Source organism: Narcine bancroftii, chromosome 1 (assembly GCF_036971445.1).
Source record: "Narcine bancroftii isolate sNarBan1 chromosome 1, sNarBan1.hap1, whole genome shotgun sequence".
NCBI classification, from domain to species: Eukaryota; Metazoa; Chordata; class Chondrichthyes; order Torpediniformes; family Narcinidae; genus Narcine; species Narcine bancroftii.
The window spans coordinates 474636021-474649599 of record NC_091469.1 but is presented as its reverse complement, the minus strand read 5'-3'; the positions used below and the strand labels follow the sequence as shown (position 1 = coordinate 474649599).

General features: G+C 47.1%; 1 protein-coding gene across 4 annotated transcripts in view; it reads left to right on the top strand.

Annotated features, from left to right (window-relative positions):
• The window catches only part of dpp6a (dipeptidyl-peptidase 6a), an 810473-nt gene that overhangs the window by 302016 nt on the left and 494878 nt on the right, over nt 1-13579 (top strand). The window lies entirely within an intron of this gene.

Below are 13579 nucleotides of genomic sequence, written 5' to 3'. Positions count from 1 at the left end.
TAAAAGATCCTGTTGTACCTGCCTCCATCACCTTGCTGGCAGCCCATTCCATGCACCCAGCATTCCCTGTGTGAAAATATACCTCTTACATTACTCCTGCACTTACTCCCAAGCACCTTAAAACTATGACCCTCATGTTAGCCATTTCAGCCCTGGGATAAAGCGTTTGGCCATCCACACAATCAATGACTCTCAATGCACTTCTACCACGTCACCCCACATCCTCCTTCATTCCAAGGAGAAACCACCAAGTCACTTTAGCCTATCCTCATAATCCAGGTAGCATCCTTGTACATCTTCTCTGCATCCTCTCTATAGCATCCACATCCTTCCTGTAGTGAGGTGACGTGAACTGAACACAATATTCCAAGTGGGGGCTGTAACTTAGAGCTGCAAGATTACCTCATGACTCTTGAATACAATCCCATGGTTATGATGGCCAACACACCATACATCTTCTTGGCCACACTATCAATCTGTGCAGCACCTTTGAGTCTCCGCTGGCCACTGTCCCCTAGATCTCTCAGTTTGGTGAGAGCAGTGATGATGGTTGAAGCTTAGTTAAAGGCCATTTGAGTACATAGGGATCATTGAGAGAAAATGTTTGGAGACTTGTGTTCAAGCTCTCTCGAACTATGTTCAAGAAGAGAGGCTATCTAAGTGTCTTTAAATGCCACATCACAAGTAGTTGGAGTTGTATTTATGGACTGTATGTAGTTACAGCCTGGATATCTGGAATTCAAGCAACTCAACCATCTGACAGGGAAGAAAAAAAGTGTAAAGGAAATAAATAAATAAATAGATAGATAAATAGAATTAAAATTAATAAGAATAAATAAAAATAAAAAATAGAAGAAAAAAAAAAATAAAAATGTAAATAAAAGTTTTACATTGTAAAGATGAATTCTCTCTGAAGCAACACCGAACCCCTCAGTGATGATGGGACCAAGCATTCACCCAGCAGAGTGCTGTGGTCAGGCCTCACGGGCAGCAGCTGTTTGAATAAAGTTTTGATAAAGTTATGTTTGAATAAAATGGCGGCGCTCAGTATGAAGAGCCGGTCGATGCCGGTGGGGTGACTCTCCCAAAGTGTCTCCCTATCCCTGTCTAGTAAGAGACTTTATCTTAAGTATATTAGTAAGGCTTTATCTGTAAACTTGGGGGAGAGGGGTTAATTATGACGATGGTGTAGGGGCGGCTACACCTGCTCCTGCAATAACACACACAACCAGAAGGGTTGAGCTCAGTGAGCAGACTTGTTTATTGCAGGCTGCTGGGCTGCACTTACACACCCAGCCCGGACCTGGCTGAGAACCGCACTGGAGGGTGCTGACGTCACCTGGGCATCACGTGGTCCACCAACATGGGATTCTGAGCCCTGTGCTGGAAGGAAGGGAAATCCCCTACAGCGCCATTTTGGCCAGATGCCCTGCCACATGGCTTACAAGTGGGGCCGATTCGCCTGCCTTGAGGTGAGCCTCCACACAGCCCCCCCCCCCAAAGAACTGGCACCAATGTCCTTTTTTGCCGGGTGGCCTCGCTTCTTGGGCTGGGCAATGACCACGGGCTCAGTGGGATTGAGGTGCGCTGGCTTCAGCCTGTCCATGGTAAACAGCTCCCCCCTGCCACCCATGTCCAATGTGAACGTCGAGCCGGAACGCTGAACAACCTCGTACGGCCCCTTGTACGGTCGCTGCAGAGGTGCCGTGGTCGGGCCCTGCCAAACGAAAACATACTCCAGGGAAAGCAGTTCACCGGGAACGTGAGATGGGCGGGTGCCATGCCTGGGTGGCGGTCGAAGGAGTCCAAGCATGCCCTGAGGTGAGGAAGTAGTTCGTGCGGCGACCGCTGGGGATTGTGAGGTGCATTGACGATATCACCAGGTAGTGCCAGCAGCGCACCGTAGACCAGCTCAGCTGAAGACGCCTGCAGATCTTCCTTAGGAGTGGAGTGGATGCCCAGGAGCACCCAAGGCAGTTCGTCCGTCCAGTCAGGACCGGTGAGGTGGGCCATGAGCGCCGACTTAAGGTGGCAGTGAGACATTCGACCAGTCAATTGGCCTGTGGGTGGTAGGCCGTGGTGTGGTGTAGCTGGATCCCCAACTTGTTGGCAAGTTGTGTCCAGAGCGCAGATGTGAACTGGGCACCCCAATCGCTGGTGAGGTGAGCCAGAACGCCGAACCGGGTGACCCATCCATGCAACAATGCTCAGGAGCAGGAGTCGGTGGATGTGTCTGGCATCGGGATTGCTTCGACCAGGGAGTGGTGCGGTCCATCACCGTAAACAGGTAACAGTTGCCCCGGGAAAGGGGTAAGGGCCTGATGATGTCCATGTGAATGTGCTCGAACTCGTGTACGGGCGCCCTGGTGTGCCTGTGCACCTTGGACGTCTGGCAATGAGTGCATGTTCTGGCCCAGCCTGCAATCTGCTTCCGCAGCTTATGTCACAAACCATTCTGCCACCATCTGGACCGTGGACCTGATGGATGGATGTGAAAGGTTGTGGATGTGACGGCATTAATATGCCTACGCCACTGCTGGGGAACCACTGGCTGCAGGGTGCCCAAGGAGATATCGCACAAGATGACGCCTTCGCCGCTCGGAGTCGGGAGGTCTCGGAACCGCAGGCCGGTGATGGCAGTCTTTAAGGCTCTAGTCTCCTCATCAGCTTCCTGGTCCCGGGCAAGCTGGTCGAAGTTGAGCAGGGCGTCAGCGTGCAGATGGCCAGACACAACAGTGCATCAGCAACCACATTGTCCTTCCCTGCTTTGTGCCGAATGTCGGTGGTAAACTCCGACACGAAGGAGAGGTGACGCTGCTGGCGGGCCGACCAGGGATCCTTTGCCATCACAAGCACCTAGGTGAAGGGTTTGTGGTTTGTGAAAATGGAAGAAGTCTTCCCCTCCAAAAATTAGCGGAAATGCTGCACCGCCAGGTACATGCCCAGTAACTCGCAGTCGAAGGCACTATACTTCTGTTCCGGCGGGCGAAGCAGGTGGCTGAAGAATGCCAGCGACTTCCAATGTCCATTCACCTGCTGCTCCAGCACGGCACCGATGGCTGTGGCAGAGGTATCGACATAGAGTGCCATATGCAGGTCGGTGTGCGGGTGGGCAAGCATGGCGGCCTTCGCCAGGGCATCCTTGGTGGCCTTGAATGCGGTGCAGGCTTTTAGGTTCCAAGCGAGCATCTAGTGCTTGGCTGCGATGAGGACGAACACCGGCTGCATAATGTGCGCAGCTTCCAGGATGAAGCGGTTGTAAAAGTTGACCATACCGCAAACTCCTGCAGCCCCTTGAAGCTTTTCGGGTGTGGGAACTCCCTGATAGTGGCGACCTTTTCAGTGGCGGGCGTGGCTCCTTCGGCCGTGATGGTATGGCCCAGGAATTGCATGGACTCTTTCCAGAACTGGCACTTGGCCAGGTTGATGGTAAGGCCGAAGTCGGCCAGCCAGGAGAAAAGGGCACGTAGGTGGGCCTTGTGTTGCACCCGGTTCCGCTGGCGACGACAATGTCATCCAAATAAATAAATACAAAATCCAAGTCCCTGCCCACATACTCCATGAGGTGCTGAAAGGTCTGAGCGGCTTTCTTGAGCACAAATGGCATGCGTAGGAATTCGAACAAGCCAAAGGGGGTGATGATGGCTGTCTTGGGTATATCCTCAGGGTACACCGGGATCTGGTGATATCTGCGCACTGGGTCAACCTTGGAGAAACCCTCGTGCCGTGCAGGTTGGCCGTAAAGTCCTGGATGTGAGGGATGGGGTAACGGTCAGGAACGGTTGCCTCGTTGAGCCGTCGATAGTCTCCGCAGGGATGCTAGCCACCGGAGGCTTTTTGGACCAGGTGGAGTGGCAAGGCCCATGGGCTGTCAGACCGCCGAATGATCCCCAACTCCAACTGGGGCCAAAACTCCTCCTTCGCTATCTGGAGCTTGTCAGCCGGGAGCTGGTGTGCCTTGGCGTGAACCGGTGGGCCCTGAATTGGGATGTGGAGGAACACCCCGTGGTGCGGTGTGGCAGCGGAGAACTGTGGCTTGAGGAGTGTTGGGAACTTGTCCAGGATCTGCTGGAACTCGTCTCTAGGCGTGCTGATCAAGGCCATCTGCGGTTGTTCCGAGTGGGAGGCGTCAAAGCGAATGGCCTGAAAGGTACGGGCATCCACCAAGCACCTGCCTTGTATGTCCACCAGAAGTCCATGTGCGAGGAGGAAGTCTGCACTCAGGATGGCAGTCTGGAGGGACGAGCTGGTGAACCTCCACGCAAAATTCCGTTGGCCGATCTGGAAGTGGACTATCTTGTCTCCATACGTCCGGATTGCCATTGCGTTGGCTGCACGGAGGGGAGGTCCACAAGATCGGTTCCTGGATTCAATGACCGTGGCTGGGATGATGCTGATCTGGGCTCCAGTGTCAACAAGGAACCGCCGGCCTCTGACTGAGTCCCGCAGGTAGAGAAGGCTGTGTCCTTGGCCAGCTGCCGCAGCCATTAACAGCAGCCAGCCTGGTCATTTCCCTGGAATGAACAGGGCTGGCGACACTACCGAGCTTTGGGTCCCCAGCGCTGGTGGTAGAAGCAGAGGCCTGAAGCAGATGCTGTGGCCTTGGTTATGCTCTTGGGGGCCCCTGCAGGGGGGGGGGATACTCTACCGCAGCACTAGGGACGGGCTTGGAGTGGTCGTGCCCATGCCTCGTGACCTGCTGGACCACCGAGCCTTCCGAGAATCGTGCGAGCCCTTGCTCTTGGGCCTTCTGGGTGACCTTCCTTGGGTCAGTAAAGCTCTCCTGGACTAGCACCAGCCAGATGTCCCCAGGTATATGGTCGAGGAAGATGCGCTCTAAGAATGGGCAGTTGGTGTCCTCACCCATGAGCGCAAGCATCTCATCCATCAGTTCCATCGGGGACCTGTCCCCCAGGGCATCAAGGTGCAGCACCCGAGCGGCAAGCTGGTGTCTGGATAGTCTGAGGAACCCGGTAAGCACTTGCTTGATGGTCTTATACTTGTCCTCGGTGGGTGGGTGCTGAACAAGGTGCAGCACATGTCTGGCGCTGGCCTGGTCCAGGTCAGTGACCACATCGCAGAATTTGGTCATGTCAAACAAAATCTGGCAGAGGTAAAACTGGACCTCCGCATGGCTGAACCAGGTCTCCGGCTCCTGAACCCAGAATTCAGGCAGTTTCACGGCTATAACCCTGATCCCAGGCTCGCTCATGATAGGTTCAAAGACGTTTGAACTATTCGGGGTCACAAATTGTAGCGGCGGCTACTCTGCTCCTGCAATAACACACACAAAACCAGACGGGTTGAGCTCAGTGAGCAGGCTGCTGGCCTGCACTTATATTCCCTGCCCATATCTGGCTGAGAACTGCGCTGGAAGGCGCTGATGTCACCTGGGTGTCACGTGGTCCCCCAGCACGGGTTTCTGAGCCCCGTGCTGGAAGGAAGGGAAACCCCTGATGGCGCCATTTTGGCCGGCTGCCCTGCCACGTGGATTACAAGCGGGGCCGGTTCATCTGCCTTGTTGTGAGCTGCCACAATGGCATGGTTAACTTAACGGTTAGTGCAACCTGTTACTGCACCAGTGACCGAGGTTCGAATTTAAATTTAAATCTTTTAAGTTACGGAATTACTTGATTAAAGTAAACTTTACATAATTAAGGACTACAATACTGATTGTTTTCAAATTACTTGACACTGTGTCTTTTAAACTGTCTATTCTCAATGCAAGTGCATTAGTTAGGCAATGTACGAGTGAGTTTCAGTCAACTGGAAAATTTGCATATCCGGCATTCGTGATCCCTTTAGGTGCTGGTTAATGGAGATTCTACCTGTATTCAGATAGGTATCTGCTTATTTTACATTTTGTCTCATCGGTGTAGATGAGGCCAGAGGTGACCACTGTAGGTTAAGTCAGTGAAAACCCTTGTAAATTACTTTGGTGTACGTTTAATGTCTAAAACAGTGATGCGATTGGAGGGGGTGGAGTGGTGAATGGGCAGGTGCCCACCAGCAGAATACTCATCCAATTTCCTTTTTACTTCTCGCGAAAGGTTTCAACCTGTATTGATCTGAAATGATTGCATCCAGCCAACTGCAGGCAGAGCAGATGGTGAGCTCCGTATATTACTGTCCCCACAGCATAATGTAATTTTCCAGAGTCGCTGCTATAGCAACACCATATTAATGGTGTCTCTAAAGGATAAACAACCTCTCCTGCCTTTTTCCACAGATAATCTCTGGAAAATCCACGCTAAATTTTTATGATCCATTTCTCTCCTGAGGTGTCAAGAAACACGAATGTAGATTTCATTTCTCTGAGTGGACAAAGCCATAATGGAAGATTTAACTCTTGGAGAAAAGAAGAAAACATCGAAGAAAATTACTTTAGGAGAGCATTTCTGTGGTATTTAGAATTCACTCATATTAAGCATTATGTCCATCCTGGCAAATTTCTGTAGATGTGGGGTGGAAAGAATGCTGACCTGCTGTATCAGGTCTTGGATGGGGTGACCAGTACCCCTGAGCATAAAGCCCTCCTGATGCGCTATCAATAACTCCAAAGGCTAGAAGTTACCCGACTGATAGGCTTTTATTACCATAAACTGACTGCACATTTCATGTTGTTCACCCGACACTCGAGCTCATTCTGGGGATGGGGTTATGGGGTTGTCACCTTTATTCTGGGAGTCAAGGGGGAGGAGCTGCAGGTACAGTCAGCAAGGGGCAGGTCTACCATGGTAATACAGTGGTCCCACCACACCTCCAAAAGGTAGTGGACACAGCCTGGGACACCACAGGCAAAACAATCCCCACCATTGAGAACATCTACAGGGAACGCTGTAATTGGAGAGCAGCAGCAATTATCAAGGACCCACACCACCCAGCACATGCTCTGTTCTCAATGCTACCACCAGGAAAGAAGTTTAGTTGCCACAAGACTCACCCCACCAGGTTCAGGAACAGCTGCTCCCCCTCCACCATCAGACTCCTCAACGACAAACTCAATCAGGGATTCATTTAAGGGCTCTTACCTTTAGCACTTTATTGATTTTTTTTTCTCTTTATATTCCACCATGTTTGTTTACATTTCTTTATTTGTTTACACATGTACATTGTGTGCAGTTTATTTTGCTCTAAAAATAAGTGGTAATTATTGCCTCGCCCGCAGGAAAGAGGATCCATTGCTCCATTGGTTTTAATAAATCTTGGGGACTTGATGAAAAGTTCCACCCCCCAAAACATTGATCAGTTTCTTTCTCCCATGGATGCTGCTCGACCCAGCTGACTTCCTCTTGCAATTTTTTTTTTTTGCTCAACTCCTCTGAAATGTTGATGTTCACCCACCCAGCATACCTACTTTAGAATCCCCTCTCTAAACCATCACAAAGTTCTTGATGACCCTCCTCACAACTCTCCCTGGTCTTACCATTTTTTTTTTTAATTTTCTTTCACCGCCCGCTCTCCGTCTCCGGTCTTACCACTTTGATCCTGCCCAGCTACCTCCCCTCTGCACTTTCAGTCGACGAAGTGGAAATTCCAATGTTGCATCCTCCAGCGTAATCATCTTTTGCTATTGGCATCTGCCATCTCCTCCTCACACTTCTTTATTTTTGACATTGGTTAAACAAGCAGAAAACATGTGGAAAGAAAAACCAGTTAATGTTTTAGGTCAGTTGGTTTGAAATATGCAAGTCTGCAGACACCATGGTCAAAATAAGAACACAAAATTGCTGGAGGAACTCAGTCGGTTTTGCAGTGTCCATATGAGGTAAAGATTTCTTATTGATGCTCTTATTGGAGTTCTTTGAGGAATAACGAGTGTGGTAGATTGAGGGGAGAAGGTGGACGTTGTTCACCTGGATTTCCAGAAGACATTCAATGAGGTGCACCGTAAAAGACTTGTACAGAAGATAAGGATGCATGAAGTTGGGGTTGATGTATAAGCATGGAGAGAGGATTGGTTAGCCAATAGAAAGCAGAGAGTTGGGGGACAGGGGTGCTTTTCTGGTTGGCAATCGGTGGTGAGCAGTGGGCCACAGGGGCTGGTGATGAGCCCGCAACTGTCCATAATCAGGAAGAGGGGACAGAGTGTCGTGTATCTGATGACACTAAATTGAGTAGAAAAACAAATTGTGCAGTGGATACAGAAAGTCTGCAGAGAGATTATTCTAGGTTAAGTGAGTGGGCAAGGGTCTGGCAAATGGAGTGCAATGTTGGCAGTTGTGAGGTTATCCACTTTGGAAGGAAGAATAGAAGATCAAAATATTATTTAAATAGCAAGCGATTGCAGCATGCTACCATGCAGAAGAACTTGGGAGTGCTTGTGCATGGATCGCAAAAGGTGGGCTTGCAGGTGCAGCAGATATTCAAGAAGGCAAATGGAATGTTGGCTGTCATTGCTAAAAGGACTGAATTTAAGAGCAAGGAGATTATACTGCAACTCTACACAGTACTGGTGAGATGGCACCTGGAGTGCTGAGCGCAGTTCTGGTCTCCTTACTTGAGGAAAGATGTACTGGCTTTGGAGGCAGTGCAGAGGAGGTTCACCAAGTTAATTCCCAGGAATGAAGAGATTTGCCTTTGAGGAGAGATTGAGTCTGTACTCAGTGAAATTTGAAAGAATGAGAGGTGATCTTATAGAAACATAAAATTTTGAAAGGCGTAGATAAGATGGAGCCTATGTCCCCTGGTTCTGGTCTTGCCTACCTATGTAAACAACTTTCTTACCCACTTGGTAGGGGAGACTAGATCTAGGAGATATAGCCTTAAGATTTCAGGGTAGTAAATTTAGAACAGAGATGAGGAGGAACTGCTTTTCCCGGAGGGTGGTGAATCTGTGGAATTCGCTGCTCATTGAAGCAGTGGTGGAGATCTCAGGAAATATATTTAAAACAAAGTTGAATAGATTTGGGAAAAAGGCAGTAGGTGGAGATCAGATCAGCCATGATCTTATTGAATGGTGGAGCAGGCTTGACAGGCCAGATGGCCTAATCCTGCTCCTTTTGTTCTTGGAGTCTTGTGTTCAGTTCTGGTCACCTCATTTTAGGAAGTATGTGGAAAAACAGAGAGAGTGTAGAGGAGATTTACCAGGATGTTTTGGATTGGAAAATAAGTTTTATGAGGCAAGGTTTAGCAGAGCAGGTAGTTTTCACTTTGGAGTGAAGAAGGATGAGAGGAGACTTAATAAAGATCTTCTAGATTCCAGCACCTTTTTCCAAGGGCTCAGTCTTATGGCACAGAAGGGCCTGTGTGGCTTGAATAAAAGCTCTCACAACTGGAGGGAGAACACAGGGTTTTATTATAAGAAAGGATATGGTCTTATAATAGTCTTCAGTAAGGCTCAGGGTTTAGGCAGGAAACCTGGGTTATATATGGATACACGGGGCGGAGCTAGCCATCAGCACAGCCCATCACCAGTAAATCTCAGTTCACTGCAGCCTGTCACTGTGTTGCATGTCTAAATTTTAAAAAGTTGCTTTTAATTCTCAAGGTGTCTTCCCTTTTCAAAACTTATTACATCAAATCCTCAACACTTCAATATGGTCCCTTAACTTTCTGTATTTGGGGTTTCACAACCATTTTTTCTGACTAAGTTAGACCAGTTGGTATAATTTAAATAAGTAGCCCAGGATTGTGGGTAATTTTATTCTTTGCCTAATGTCAAGTGACGAAGTCAGGATCCTGCGATATAAGATAAATCAGCCTGTGCACCTATCGAATGCAGTCCAGAATTTCTCTCCGCAAGTTCAAGTCAAAACGGTGGAAGATCTATCGAGTAGTGCAAGAGCTACATTCACGGTGGAGCAGCCAGCAGTACTGCTACCTCACCATCCCAGTGATCCAGGTTCAATCCAGGCTTCCAGAGATGTCCAATTTTTGTCTGCTATCAAAGTGACTGTGTAAGTTTCCCTTGACAGCCTAGTTTCCTCCCTCAAACTAAGGTGGTGTGTATGGCAGATTGGGTGAAGTGGAAAGGAATGTGAGGAGAATGTAACAGGTTTCATTTTGGATGTGTTCCAAGAATCTGTTTCAATTCCTTATAGCTTATGGAACAATTGGCTGTAACAGTCCTGACAATTAACTTTCTCCCCATTACCCACACCTCTTAGTTATACTATTAAAAGCTCTAAGGCAATTCAATCAAATTCAAAACACTCCTTCCTACACATTACTGGGACTCCCATACTGTAAACGGGCTTAATGAGTTAATCAAATATGTTCAGGAAAGTTTCCTAGATCAATAGATCTATTCAAATTCAACTCATTAAGGGATCTCCTATCAGGGAATGAGACAGGGCAGCTGATGGGTGTGTGTGTGTAAGGGAACATTTTGGATCATAATGCTTTTAGTTTCAAGGTAATTATGGAAAAAGATAGGGTCTGGTCCTTTGGTTGAGATTTTAAATTGGAGAATGGCAATTTAGAGGGAATGAGAAAGGATCTGGGAAGCATGGTTTGGGATAGATTGTTTTCTGGCAAAGGTGTGCTTGGTAAGTGAGAGACCTTCAAAGGTGAAATTTAGAGGACAGAGTTTGTACATTCCTGTCAGAATTAAAGGCAAGACTGTTAGATATAGGAAACCTTGGCTTTCCGAAGATATTGTGGCCTTGGGTCAGCAGAAGAAGGAGGTGCAGTGCAGTAATTGGGAGCAAGGAACAAGTGAGGTACCTGAGGAGGATAAAAATGCAAGAAGACACTGATGAATGAAATCAGGAGAGCTAAAAGAAGATGTGATTCTGTTCAAAGTTCAGCGTTCATATTTATTTTCAGAATACATACATGATGTCACAACCAAAAGGTTCTTTTTCCTGCAGGCAGGCAGAATTACTGCTTTAGTGCAATAAACTGAACTCAAGATATGTATATAAAAGAGAGAAATGTAAATAAAAAAATGTGAATAAACTGTGTGCAATGCTGAAAGCGGTGAAAAGTGGCAGCGTGGTTGGTGTAAGGGCGGCATGGCTGGCTTAGCAGTTAGCACCACGCCCTTTACAGCACCAGTGTTCGAGACACTCGTGTGTAAGGAGTTTGTACGTTCTCCCTGTGTCTGCATGGGTTTTCTCTGTAGGCTCCAGTTTCCTCCCACTATTCAAAATGTACTGGGAGTGTAGGTTAATTGGATGTAATTTGGGCAGCATGGACTCATGGGTGAGATGGCCTGTTACCGTGTTACTGTCCTTTTCATAGGTAGTACTGCTCCTTCTGTTGTGATCTGGATCTCTGAATGTAAATGTCTGTGATCTGGCTCTCAGCAGGTTGCAGATCTCATTCTTCATCCAGAACTTATGGTTGGGGAAAGCCTGAATGATTTGGTGGGTCCACAGCAGATTTGATTAAGCCTGTAGCACTCCTGGTGTAATCATTCAAATCCTCAACTGAGCTCTTGAACACTGTCCAATCCGTTCAAGGCAGTCCTGCATGGATCTGTTCTTCAGCTTCCTACAACCACCTTCTTGCTCTCTAGATCTCTAGACAAACTGAAGGAAATTCCCAAGATATTTAAAGGATAACATGGGACATAATGAAGATTAGAATGGTCTTCTATCTATAGAGTCAAAAGTGATGGGGAGATCTTAAAGTTTTTTTTTCCTCTGTAGTGTGACAGAGTATATAGATATGTTTTTGGGAGATAAATTGGGAAAGGTTTGTTAGAGTACGTTACATACAAACATTTTAAAACAGATCTTATTTGAAATATTGGAGCTCTTCCCAATGCTAGATTGGCTCCACAGCTTTTGAGCTTTGAAGAGTGGTCAAGAGACTTCACTAATGGATTGTTGTTTACAAAAGGCAAAAGATGAAAAAGCATGTCGGAGCTGCTGCTCTCTGGAAGAGATCTTGCTGTTCTAAGAGTGTCATGTAGTTTTGCAAGCAGAGAGAGTCAAACAGGCTTTCTCTCAGAGAGAGAGAGAGAGAGACACACAGATCAGTTCTGCAGTGTTACAGCCAGCAGAAGTAGCTGGGTCGGGAACAGGACAAGCTCAAGCTTGTGAAAAGCCCAATTTTGGAAGACAGCCTGGTCAAAGCCCTTGTGGTTCATGCAAGAGGCTGTCTAATGTTTCACTTGGAATGAGTGAAACAAAAAGGAACTCTGTGGTGACCTGAAAGAAAGAGGTTATCATCTGTAGAAACCTGAAGGGGAAAGTTTTGTCAGCAAGAGACTGAGGAGACTGATGGAAATACATCAGTTGTGGATGTCCTGGAACAACAAATCTCTCTCTGAAAACCTACAAGAGCCTTTCTGAGCGGTAACCATTTACCTTATAAATGTTAAATTCTGAGCACAGTATAAGAATGGCCTGCAACCAGTGGACCTGGAGGAAGGAGAAGTGAGATTGGACTGTGAACCAAAGAACTTCCGAACTTTCACATTACATACATGTGCGCTTAGAATTAGAAGGGGGTTGTTACGTTAAGTAAGTCAATAGATTTAACTTAAAGTTTGATTCTATTTTCATGTTTAAAGATAATTAAAAACAACTTTTGTTTAAGTAACCATTTGTCTTGGTGAATATATATTGCTACTGGGTTTTGGGGTCCTCTGGGCTCGTCCTAGTATTTACTTGGGAGATGGGCATTGAGCCTACAGAAGAGATGCAAAACCATAATGAAGTCGTGGATCCTGAATAGATTGAAGAGGCTGAAGTGCTTGCTTTCTTGAAGCCAATAATGGTGGATGACTCACCAGGGACTGACAAGATACTCCCTCAGTCCTTGAGAATGGCTTGTGCAGAAATTGTGGGGGAAAGCAGAGATATTTAATATGCCACTAGCCATGGGTGAGGTACAGGAGGATTGGAGGGAAGCTAATTGTTTAAGAAAGGCTCGAAGAAAAATCAGGCAATTTACAAGATGGTGAGCCTGACATCAGTAGTGGGTAAATTATTGGAAGGTATTCTAAGAGACTGGATATGTTAGTATTTAAAGAGATAGGGACTGATTTGCACTAATCAGAGTGGTTTGATGTGTGGTAGGTCATGTTTAACCAATCTTATAAAGTTTTTTGTGGAGATTATCAGGAAAGTTAATGTAGGAAAGGCTCTGGTTGTTCTCTACATGGTCTTTAGTAAGACCTTTGACAGGTTCCTACAGGGAAGGTTGGTCATGAAAGTCCAGTCGCTCAGTATTCAGGAGGAAGTAGTAAATTGGATTAGCCATCAGCATTGTTGGAGAAGCCGGGGAGTGGTACAGTAGTACAGTACTGCCTCTCTGACTGGAGGCCTGTGACTTCTGGTGCACATCAGGGATTGGGGCTGAGTCCATTGTTGTTTGTCATCTGTATGGATGATTTAGTTGATATTGTGGTACATTGCATCAGAAAATTTGCAATGGCACTATGATTGAGGTTGTAGAGGACCTCAAGGAATGCTTTCCAGGCTTATAGCATGACCTGGAGCAGCTGGAAAAAAAGGGCTGTAAAATGGCAGGAGGAATTTGATGCAGACAAGTGTGTGGTGTTGCAAACAGGGTAAGACTTGCACAGAAAACGGTAAGGAATTGCAGAATGCAGTATTACAGAGGGATCTGGGAATACAAATACTTAATTCTTGAAAGTGGTGTCGTTAGTAAATCAGGTCAT